The 12,855-nt window shown below is 38.3% G+C and overlaps 1 protein-coding gene across 1 annotated transcript in view; it reads left to right on the top strand.

Annotated features, from left to right (window-relative positions):
• LOC104950667 (band 4.1-like protein 2) overlaps positions 1–3,402 on the top strand; it is a 61,052-nt gene extending 57,650 nt beyond the window's left edge. Inside the window, 1 exon segment of the mRNA XM_010777215.1 lies at positions 161–3,402. The gene's annotated coding sequence lies outside the window, so the exon portion shown is untranslated.
• The last annotated feature ends 9,453 nt before the right edge of the window (positions 3,403–12,855 follow it).

Below are 12,855 nucleotides of genomic sequence, written 5' to 3'. Positions count from 1 at the left end.
CATGAAACATGAAAAGATTTGAAAGAAAAAGGAATAGTACATTTAAGGAAGGTAGGCAGTGACTGATGGAGCACAAAGGAAATATTTTGAGTGGGAAAACTGATGTTGAATGCCATCATCCCACCACCCCGGCTCACTGCCCCCCCCTCTGTGTTCCCAGAGCTGAAGGACCCATCGTGACTGTTTCCTCCGCTGACGTCGAGCGACCTTCATCACCCTACGACAACCCTGACTGACTGAAGAGGAGGAGGAGGAGGAGGAGGAGGAGGAGAGCTGGAGAAACAGAAAGGAGACAAACGGAGAAAAGTCGCTCACGTCTTCCCTGTCCATCGTTCTTACATTTCTGAGGTGCATCTGAATCCCTCACTCCCAAACGAGAAAAAACTAAAAAAAAATGACATCTTCCGAGGGAACAAAAAAAAGAACCACTTTGTTAGATTAACATTTGTAGCGTGTTTTAATTTTTTTTAATAGTGTTTTTTTCTTTAACTGTTTTACAAAAAGAGAGGTAGTGTGTCTGTCATGTATTTCAAACTCAAAAACTGAAGGGATGCACCGATAACCAAAAAATGAGTCAACGCATTGATTATTTCTCAATAGTCAAAATATATATTCCAGTTTTTTTTCAGATGTAGAGGTACTGACAATCACAAATATCTTTATCATTTTTTTTTTTATAAAAAGGAATAAATATGACGCTAAAGCTTTGTGCTTTTCTTTTACTGTATCAGCAGTGGAAAATTGGAATTGGTGCATTCCTTAGAAAAAAGTAAAAAAAAAGTTTTGTTTTAAATTACAGCTCCCTCCCTCACTGACTGGTGTAAATGGAGCGGAACACAATGTAACAAAGTACTTAAATATTTAACAATAACAAGTAAGAACTGCTCGTTTTTCAACAAAATCAAACAGTCTTACTCATAAAATCCCTTTCACAGTCAAATGACTAATCACTAACAATTATGAAAAGAAAAAAGTAGGGAGCTGTAACTTAATCTATCATAGTAAAAACAAATCAACAACATTTTGTTTCAAATTTTTATGATTGTGTCTTTTTTTTCTGTAAGTATAGTTGTTATTCATCCACATTCCTTGTGTGTTGACTGGCTGCTGAGTGAGTTCATTTTCAGTTAAATCCACTTAAATCTAAGAAGAGAATTTACATTTTGCCTTTCACTGTGGACGGGAAAGAAAAGGAAAATGTATTAAACGTGACACCAGACAGGTTGAATTACTTCCTTGTGATATATTTGTAAGTTTTACTGTATTTAAGAATTCACTTTTACTAAATTGACTGAAAATGAACTGACTTTAAAGCTATACAACTCTCTGTACAGTAAAGATAAAGGTTATTAGCCGGATGCAGCTTTTCGTTAGCTAAATGCTCTCCCTGGACCCGCCCATTGTACGACACTAGCCATTCCTATTGGGCCGCAGGGAAGCAAGGGAGCAGTCTTTTGATTGGGAGAGAGGACCAGTAAACTGAAAGATAATTGGGAGATAGGTGGCGCTGCGCAGTGCCAACTAACAACTTTGGGAAAATACATGTAAAGCATATTGGCCTTTACTCTCTGACAAGGGCATGCTATTCACTCATGATTTTTATTTGAATACTTTTAGGACAATGTTTAATACAAAATGTGCAAATTAAGCACAGGTACCAAACAGAGGACGTACAGTAAACTGATAAACAGTCCAAAATTCAGATTTCTCTTTTGTTAATTTGCAGCAGTTTGTCATTATAGTTCAGCACTTCATCTCATTCCCAGCTTCGTTTCATAAAAAGCCAACCAACCCTGCCTGATAAAATAAGATCTGGGATTTAATTGAGCATGTCTTCACATATTTGTATCTTAAGCGAGACTAGGTGGAAGGCTAATGTGTTTGATTGGTTTGAGAGTGTGTAGATAACAGATTATTCTACAGTACGTCGAGATAAGATTCTCGACAGCGGCTTATGTCGTAACTGATTCACCGCAACCAAAATATTCTTCAGCATTAAAGCGATTTTGATATGTTCCTGACCTATTTTACAATCAGTTGCCAGTACACTACAATCAGACAGTTACAACCAAAAAGTAAAATGCTGCTTAAAGGGAAACGTATCAGACTGTTTGAAGTGCTCTTGAAACCCCTTGAATCTCATGATGTTTTATTCAGTGTTTGGTGTCATTTTACCGCAAATATTCCACAAAAATGTGACTGTGTAAATATTGGTGGCATTAAATGTGATAGAGCAAGGGGTCGACAAAGATTTTCATTGTAAGCTGCGGAAAAACAAATTGTCCTGAAATGTACACGTTTTTAGTGCCACAGATTAATTTGAAAACACTTCCCGACTAACTGGACATAGAGGCATTTTGAATTAGAGACTTTTATCGTTAGGAAATATTAAAACACATTCTCCATGTACCACTTGATTGAGTGGTAATGACTGCCTGGGCTTTCTATGGGGACACAATGGTCTGACCTTTTCTATGCCGTTAAATTCGGTTCCAGGTGAGGGGGAAGCTTCAACCTTTAACCCCCTAACGCCACAAAGCAGCAGAAAAACCTTTTCTAAAAACAACCATGAAACGCTAGGCAGCTTTGGAACTTTCGCTATCCAAAGGAAAGTCACACTTTGAAAAAGGAATTGCTTGTATCACAACAGCTATATTTGTAGATTTGCTCATTGTCTTATCTCTGTGAAATTGATGTAGTTGGGATGTAATGGCGCCCTCTCTGATATTTGTAATATTGTCTCAGTGTTTTTGACATTGAAGGAACACACCACTACAAGCCACCATTTATTTTTTGTACTTCTAGCCCCGGGTTTAACCTCTTTTGGGGGTCTGGGCTCTTTTAACCAATCACAGGGGCTTTGGGTGGGCTGTGGGGTCTGGTTTTCCAAAATGTGGACATTTTATTTGGTTCATTAAAGAATTGTCTCAAATGAACGCGTTTCTATAAGTAACTTTATTAACATTAAACACAGTATAGACAAACTGGTGAAAGTTATTAGTTACAGTGGCAGCTCCATACAAACATGGTAACATTAATAACAGAAAGAGATGGTATTAATAATATATAATCAAAAGACAGTATGTTGTTGTTTTCTTGTATGAGGCTGATGAAGTAGATTATTATCTCATGCTTTGTACCACAGATTTGACCATTTCAATGACCAATAAAACCAGCATCATTTTGAATTTCAATGACTTAAAAACTCAAAAGAAAAACTTTGTATAAAACAAAAAACACTTTGGAAAACCAACCACAGCTGCCTCATTGTTCTCTCTTTAGCCAACCAATGATCATCAGAAGGGTTTTTCTATCTAGCAGCTTATTGTCTTGTGTCCCCCACGCACAGCCACTCCTCCCCTGTGTAACACTGTTTAAATAAAGGATTGTTATACTCTGAAATCTGTTGGTCACATCATTTTTTATTCTTTCATAGGTTGATTTGTTGTATAAAATGTAAATCCTGTATGCTAATTATCATAAAACTAGTTTTCTCGGTTGAGGTATTCTAATAATGAAACAAAGGTACAGTAATACAAACAAATTATCTTTTCAACAGTTTCTCAAACTTTCTCCCAGCTTTAAAGAAAAATACAGCTTTATGATGCTTTTAGCTTCATAACAATGACAGAAAAGGTAATATTCAAGATTACCATGAAGTTTAAAAGAACTGTCGTCATTATCAAATCTTTTTTCAGAGTAAATGGTTTTTCTTTAGACGCTTCAACATTCATCATCTTAAGGCACTTTTATGATGGCTGAGATAAAGTCTCTTCCTGATTGAGTTGATATTTATTATCACACTGATTTGTAGAGATGTCCGTGCAATCTGACAGAAAAGTGATGATTTCAGAAGGTTTATGCTTCTGTTTTCAGTGTGGTTGGTGAAGAAAATGTGTGTGTGTGTGTGTGTGCTGCTGACAGCTGAGTGCTACCCAACACTCCTCTTGCTCCGGTCTGCACTCCTGTTCATCTGCCGGTAGATGGCGCTTCTGTTTTCCACCACCACATCCTCCTCAACTGGGAAATAGTAGGAGAACAAACTTGAGCACTCTTTGAAACATAAAATCAAGGACATAATACAAAACAGACGGATAATAGTCCTCATACATGTTTTTTCTTGCATAGATGTGGTTACACAGGAGAAATGGAGGTATTTACCTCTAGTCATAGGCCTACACTATGTTTCATACCCTTTTCCTTTGATATATTGCTTGTTACTGTTTGAAACTTTGCAAAATTAATAATGAACTAACAATTTATGTTATCATCGTCAAATAAAAAATTCAGTCATCTTGTAGGTTTGCCAATCCTTGATTTTATGTGTTTCATGAAGGAAACGAGTTTTGAAAACTGTCCACTGTGCGCATGCGCAGTGTTAATCACTCGATTCGTCCTCATCACGCACAGGTGTGTCAAAAGTTAATGAAAACATTGTGAAAATCAACTTCCAAACTTACCATTATGAACATTTTAATATATATCGTTTTTTCCCATTCATAAGCTACCCTAGAAATGTGTGCTAGCTAACTTTAATAGGCTATACTGCTGCTTTGATATCAGAAATCCACTTAGCTAGCGTTATTAAGTTAGCTTAGCTATTGCTTACAGCTAGGCTAGCTCGGAAAACGTAAAAAATGTTTTCAACTCATTGTTTTATACATTTTGGAGCTTACATTATCAACTAACATTATGTTGTTCAATTCCTGTTTCTGAAAAAATACCTGTAGTATTAGAAAGTTGTAAAAAGGTGTTAACTGTGTTGCAGAGTTTCCCCTTTGGATTGTTGAAGATGGACGTCTCCTTGTAAAAATTAACCGGGCAGAGGGAGCTAGGAGGACCACCATATTACTGAGTAAGTGTATAGTTAAATTGCATTAATGTGCTATTTAACGCATCAATTAACATCCTGAAATGCAGCTTTAGGCTCTATCTTATGGTGATTTAATGACTGGACGACAGATGCAGCCATGTTTCCTATAAAGTCAGTTAATACTAAAGGCTTGAAGAGAAAGTCGTAAACCCCTAGTGTAAAATAACACTAGTCTTAATTGATTATAATTTGCCTGAGAATAAACAGCAGTTGATGAACAGAAAACTACAAACACAGACACACTTCCTAGTTTTACTACATGGCCATAGGAGAAATTAATCTTTAAAAACAGGTCACTAAATAAAATGCCAGCACTTGTATTATGCCTCACCAAGAAATTGATGAACACATCTTCTTTATATAGATGGCTGCACACAGTATACATCAGGGCAAACTGTGAGCTGACTTAAGGCTGCAGTCCTTTTTTAAACAGAATTTGAGGCTTATCTAGTGAAAATCTCAATAAAAGAAATCTTTACTTTCATATATCCTGTCTGTGGTAGTGGGAGAGGATGATTTCGGTAGACCTATAACCTTTACTGGATGTGTTGATGACTGAGTGCCTGAACGTTGTGTCAAAGCAAAGCCCAAAGGGGTCAAGTTCACTTATCAAAACAACGCTTGTTATCAGAACACACACACACACACACACACACACACACACACACACACACACACACACACACACACACACACACACACACACACAGAGATGAAAGAGAAGCCATTGCAGCAATGTTTCCACGCTTTGATGCTCTGACCCTCATTAACACACACTGTATCTTTCACACATTCACATGTAAACACACAAACAAATAGGCCACTATAGATAATCAAATCAGTGACCTGGTCCTCAATCACACTTAGTTTCATCATATAAATGTCATTTTGCCAAGTGGTTTTTCTTCTTCTTGCAGCCTATTTTGGATCTTTTTCATTATTTAGAGTGTAGCTTGTTTTCAGGGCCTCAAGAAATTTTTCTACATGACATGAGCCGTCGGGTATTGTTAAAAAGACATAGTGTACGAGTGCATTTGCAGAAAGTATGGTGCAATTCATGTATTACTTTTCTGTAGATACTGGTATGAATAAAAATATGTGCGTGACACTGGACTGACAGTGGTAGTTTTAGTGATAAAACCTCCTCTTTGGAGTACTCTTTTATCTAGAAATCCTTTCAATGTGTTGATGCGTTTATTTATAGTTAGCGTAGCCCCGGAGAAAGACACGTCCATTTAGTTACACAGCACCATGGTAAATGTAACATCAGCAAGAGATGTGTGGACATGACCTAGACATTTAAAGTTAATGACGTTGCCTACCCTGTCTGATCTTCCAGCTGAGGTAGACGATCAGTTGCAGCAGCATTAGGCAGACAGACAGGAACAGCAGCAGACCAAACAGCCAGAGAGGGAAGAAGCTGTCTGTCTCTCTGTCTGTCTGCACCATGGTCTGTCGAAGGAGCAGAGCCAAATCAGCCCAGGGGCCGCTCAGCACCTCCATGCTGCTGCTTCATGGGAGGAAACATTTTAAAAGAGGGTGCCAGACTAATGTGATTCTATGACAATCAGATTGACACTTACGCATTCATTAAGAAATGGGAGCACCAAATGACATCAAGGTTAAAAAAAGGATTAAATGCTTTGAAAGTCCAATTCTCTCACATATAAGACTTAGTTTTAATAGCAAGTACAGTAAGTCAACGTTTCTTAGACTTTTAGGTCATATACTACAGTTGTTCTAATATCATGTAAAAACTTAAATTGGATGAGGTCTTTCCTTCATGTTGACATACAATGTAGTTATTAGTAGAGTTGGTAACATGGTAGTACCTCCTTCAAAGTACCTTATAGTATTTGTAAGAATGTACTGTAGCAAGAGTTAATTAAGTTAAACAAACCAAATCCTTTTGAGTGTACTTCAATCAATTTGAGTAATTTCAGCATTTTAACACTAATTGTTAAATAAGGAAAAAAGTCAGAGCTCTTGCAGGCTGCCCATTGTTTTTTTGAAAATCCCAAATGTATTTACAATTTAAAGTGAGATGGAGAAAATAATGTAGTTTTTGTATATGCACATTCATCATACAATTACCATTCTGTTTTCAATAGTGGTGACACATGATGTAAAGTTATTTTCAATGGAAAATGCGGTATGAGACATTTTAAAGAATGCATTTACATTCTTTGTTTCGATGTTCGCTAACATTAGCATGCAGATCAGTTCAATGTGTCCATATATGGTAAATTAAAACATTCTGAGTTAAAAATTAATCATTAATCAAGCTAATAATTTCAATCCTATCTGTTTTGGCTGATGGTCAAGTCATGTGTGTCATTTCCTTTGTTTGAATGGAAACACAAAAGGAAAACACAGCTCAGAGTACCCCAAAACAAGCAGCTACATTCACAGAAAACTTTTGTGAACACAGCATAGACGGTTATTAGTATAAATCAAAAGATCAACTTACAGTTTCAGGTTCCCCAGAGACAGGTTTGAAGGGATGCAGATGGTAATGAGTTACAGATGGCTGCCAAATGTTATCAGTGAGCTAACACATAGTTGTCCTGGCAGCTGTCGGTACTCAAATGAAATTGTATCAGAGCCAGGAATTAAGTGGAGGTCAAAGGTGACATATTTGCGATGGCTGTCACATAACTTCAAGACCCAAAAGTTTTAAAACTGAGTCAGCGTCAGGGTGTCACATCAGGTTTCACCGGTGAAGGAAGTGAGATAATCCACAGAATAATTCCTCTGGGAGAAATGGCGGGTGTAATCCAGAGGTAAAGCAGGTACTGTGAGTTTCTGTCTTTCTTTTGCTCCCGTCCCTCTCTCTCATTGGCAGAAATGCCCCCACTGTTGTTGTTGACGATTTGAACTTTGTTCTCTTTCAACGGTCAAACCTTGTGATTGCTAAGAAGATTAGCTCTACTGGCCAGGTCTGAGTGTGTGAATATGTGTGTGTTACAGTACAGAGCGAGTGTTACTGCAGGTTAATCCAAACGGGAAAATGTGTCTAAATCTGATACTTTTTTGTGTACGTGTGCTTTGGGAGCTTGAGTTATGTTTTGATCATTGAACCTCAGACCTTTGCTCTCACTGTGTCATAAAACACACACTACTCACTGACACACACACATTATTCCCCCTCAGATTGAAAAGAGAAGTCTCACTCACTGCCTTTTTCCCTTTGTCTACTTATCTTTACCAACGGAAACTGACACCTTTTTGATCAGTGAATCTAATGAATACTTTAAAAGAGCACTGATGGCATCAACCTTGACTGAGTTGTCACAACACAAAGGGAGGGGTAGGGGGGGGTAGGGCAGGGCAGGCAGGCAGGCAGGCAGGCAGGCAGGCAGGCAGGCAGGCAGGCAATCAATCAGTTTGACACTTAAGCTTACATACTGACTGTAGTGTTACACCCTGTTGGAAGTCACATGAACACATTACTTTTAAGGTTGCTGAAAATATTTGTAATGTGCACAGATATCAAATCAAAGCACATTTTAATTAATAAATATCCCAATATCCCAAACTACAAATTTGGCTCAGGGGATTTTTCAATCTGTACAGCAAATGAGTCCTTAAAACCTTTTAATGAACTAGTAAAAACTCCCCAAAAGATACCCCACTATTAGTTTGGGAAATGTGGATATGAGATGGATTAATATGAGTTTAAACCGTGCATTGTCCTGTGTATCTACGTTTAATATTCTCAGCTAACAGCTAACTTTACTCATCCAACAGGCATGGAGCAACATAAACATTGATTTGGAGTCGTGTATCAGACCACCCAGCGAAGGAAATTACATTACACGCTCTCCTATTTGCTCTCTTTTGGTCTCCACCATCGCCTCTAGGAAACAATCTGACTTTATAGCTGCCTAATGCTCCACAATGTTCACCAGCTATGCTAACTGTGTCTGTCTACCAGTTGGTGCCGGCCAGTTAGCGTACCTTGTGTATTTGACCTTTCCTTTGTCAAAAACATGTATCAATTGTTGAAATACAAATAAGGATGAGAGCAAATTGAAGCAGTAGCTTTTTTTCTCTCACATATTTGCATTGGACTGTCCAATTTATTGTTTGCTTACAGTAACCAACATTTACTGCCATTTTTGTATAAGATAAAACAGGATAAGATGTACTTTATTGATCCCAATTTGGGAAATGTTTGCGTTGCAGCAGCATAAAACACAACACATAAGAGGAATTAAGAGTAGAAAAAAACAATTCTAAAATGTAAACATCTCAAAATAGAAATAAAACGGCAATAAAAAAAGTAGAAAATATACACGTTGAAATCCCAATAATTACAGTAAACAAAATATAAAGCAGGATATTATATACATTAAGTGTGTGAGGAATGGAATATTGAATTAAATAAAGGTGTAAAATGAACAGTATGAGTTTAAGTCCAGTTTATTTTGTACTTTTACATCTGTAGTTACATCATGGAGATCAACATTTTCAGTTCAGTTTATAAAGTACTAAAAGTTGTACTGAAAAACTTATGAATATCTAAGAAGGCATTTTATTAATACAAATGTAGATTCTTCAACTCTTCCTAGCTTTGTGGCTATACCAGGCTAACCACCTTGATGCTATGATGCTGCTAGAAGTCTCTACACACTGACACACTGCTGGTTTCCACCTGCAGTTTTATTTGACCATATCTTAACAAGCTAACAAGGTGGCAGGAAACCAAACGCAGGTTGTGTTCGCTCTGAAGTCCTACGGGAACGTCAGGAGACTGTGTTTTTATATTCGCTGCCAACACGTCTTAGTTCTCGCAGCACGTATCCCTGCCCTCGGTGTGGTCTGACACCCGCTCAGATCCCAGTATCAGCTCTCCTGTCATGGGAAGACCGATTTAAAAACACACCATTAGTCTTTTCTCAGAGGAGAGAAAGCAGGCTTTATATGAGATCAAATCAAACAAGCCTAATTTGGCTCTGGTTGCTGAGAAGGCCCCGCTATTCATGTGATGCTGTCATCCACATCAATGGTATCGATCCGCTTTGTTGTTTCTCCGATTGATCACGAGATAAAGGGTTTATTCTCGGAGAAGAAGAGCATGTGTGTCTCTGTCTTCTTCTGTGATTGTTTTCTGATTGACTGTCACAATGCAGCTATTTCTGGAGGATTTACACACACCGCTCCGTGTCTTTCTGTGATCAAAGACATCATTATTTTGTGTGTGTGTGGGCTCTCATTGATCTGCTTAATGGAGGCTTGTGAGAGATAGATAGAAAGGTGTTTTTATGTGATTTCTAAACTTATTTAGTTGCCTTTTTATATTCCAAAATGGCATGTTTAATTAAAGCAGTAGAGTAAGAAAGTAAATACCCACAAAAGAGACAACTTTGCATTATTTATGAAACATGACTGATAAAACATTTAAGGGGCTCTTGCGGATACAGGAAGTGAAACTCTTGTATTAAATCTCTCTGTAAATCTCTTCTGAGCAGCCATAACTCTGGCTAAATGTTTCCTCCAGATCAGATTAGACTTCTCCCATGATGCCCGGGGAGGACTCTTGGAGCGTTTAGCCAGCTTGTCTGCAAAGAACAACATAATTGCCAAAAAAAAAGCTGTTTCTCTGCAGCTCCAGTGTTTCTATTGGGCTTTTCTTCTCTCTCTTGTTATCCCCTATTCTCTCTGGTGTACTCGAACCACACTTTCAACTTATAAGTTATTTACTGAGAAAAGTTTGGAGAACAAAATAAAGCAGATATGAAGCTGCTGCAGGAACAGGACTGTTGAGTGATGGAGAAAGAGAGCTCGCCCTCAGTGTTAAGCTCAATCCTTTTCTCAGGCTTTTTACCTCGTATCTTTCTGCTGGTTGCCAACGCTCAGAATCCTAATGCTCCTTCCTCGTTGTGTGTTTGCTGGTGTAGTTAGGCTGCCGTCTCCACTTTGTACCTGTGTTTGTGTGTTTGTGCAGTCCGATGTGTGGGTGGATGGTTGTCTGCGTATGTCTTCAGCACTGTGGGAACGGATCCTGGATTTCATTGATTGTAAACAGATGAAATCACCTCAAATCCCTCTTTCTCTTCCTCGTGATACCAAGGCTGTTTAATTGATAAACAAAACAAATAGAAATGAATACAGCCCAGGGGCTTTTTCTAGAAAAATATAATGAGGGTAATACTGTGGCGCTGGTCTTCTATACAAGATATATAAATTCTCCTAAACAGACGCCCGTATACAAGCTGATGATGTGAACAACAATGCTACGTCGGAGCGCCGTAAAACAAAGCTGTCTTTGGGTCTAACATTCTATTTGGCACATTTTTGAGTAATTATACAGTTTTTGACATCACTTTAAAATCGCACGCTGAAAGTAAGAGGGCACATTGCCCGTTACCCGATTTAGACAAATCCCTTCTGCCCACTCGCTAAAGAGACATTTGCTTTGTGTTTATCGTGGCTGTTGATTGTTAAAATATCAGACCTACATGTGCACAAATCACATCTTGCTGTCCCAGATAAGGCTACATTTCAGTTTGATTTTAATTTGTGATATGTATCCTCCAAAACCCAAAATGCAAATTATTGTCCTAAAGCAGGGGTGTCCAACCTTTCTTCATCTGAGAGCTACTTTGAAAAAATGCAAGTGGCCAAGAGCTACTTGCATCACATCGCTTCCATTTATTCACGTAGTATATATATTGGTATAGCCCTCATCAGTTGAATTAAGCTACTTTTGTACACGTGTGAAATTGCAATACCTAAAGCTTATCACAAATCTTAACTTCACATCAAGGTCCAAGAAAACAACATTTTCTCACATATTATTATGGCCCACATAGTAAGTACATCACTGAGAATTCACCTACGTGTCCTTAATCACCACCTTACAAGCATCTTATGGCACATGTGTCAAATAAGTAATTAAATGTTCATCACTCATTCTTGTTCTGTATTTAGATTTCATGACATTCATGTCAGAAAAAGCTGCTTCACAAAGGTATGTAGAACAGAACCAAATAAAGCAGACATGTTCAGTGCTGCTTGGTGAATGTTCTTATAGTTTTCTGGGTCTACAAGGTTCCAGAAATGTTGTGAGTTTTGCTGAGACTTAAGCTGAACATGATTTTGGAGATTTATAACCTCCATCTCCATTGACACTGAACGGTTCAGCCATCTTTTTCTTCTTCTTCTTTGTCTTGACATTCAATTATAAACCTTAATAAATCAATAGGTCTAGCCTCCCTATATCTGTGTGTGAAATTGTTCCATCCTCAAAAACAAAAAACGAATACTTCTGCAGTCTAGCTGCAGCTTCTAGCAACGGTCTTCTGTTAAAAAGGACCCTGAAGGTCCTGAATGGGCATCACAAACATGACTTGAGTCTTAACACAGCAGACAACAGGAGTATTTACAACAGCATTATAAAAACAAAAATAGTGCATGTGGGTGCACACTTACATTCTCTGTCTTACTGTAAGATAAATCCCATGATTGTAGGAGATTAAGTTAGCTTCATCATATCCAGTGTTGGGACTAACGCGTTACGAAGTAACGTGTTACTGTAACGCAACTACTTTTTGCGGTAACTAATAGCGTTACTAGTTACCTATTCCCATTAAGTAACGCCGTTATAGTGACTGTGATTGAAATGGGTGCGTTACTGCGTTACATTATGTGATCCAACTGAACCGAAACACTCTGCAGATGTAATTTACAGGCGAATACAGTGATGTCCTCTCACAGTACCATGGAAAAGTGAAAGTAACCAGAGAGGAGTGATGATTGGTTAACGCGGGGTAACATTTCAGGGTAAGCCAATCAGAGACAGAGTTGGGCGGGTCTTGCCTTATGGGGAAAATACACACACACGAACACTTGCTAATGCTAACACACGCACACGCACACGCACACGCACACGCACACACATACACACACACACACACACACACACACACACGCACGCACACACGCACGCACGCACGCACGCACGCACGCACGCACGC

Source organism: Notothenia coriiceps, unplaced genomic scaffold, assembly GCF_000735185.1.
Source record: "Notothenia coriiceps isolate Sejong01 unplaced genomic scaffold, NC01 NC01_scaffold00000339, whole genome shotgun sequence".
NCBI classification, from domain to species: Eukaryota; Metazoa; Chordata; class Actinopteri; order Perciformes; family Nototheniidae; genus Notothenia; species Notothenia coriiceps.
This window is presented reverse-complemented; position numbering and strand designations above follow the sequence as displayed.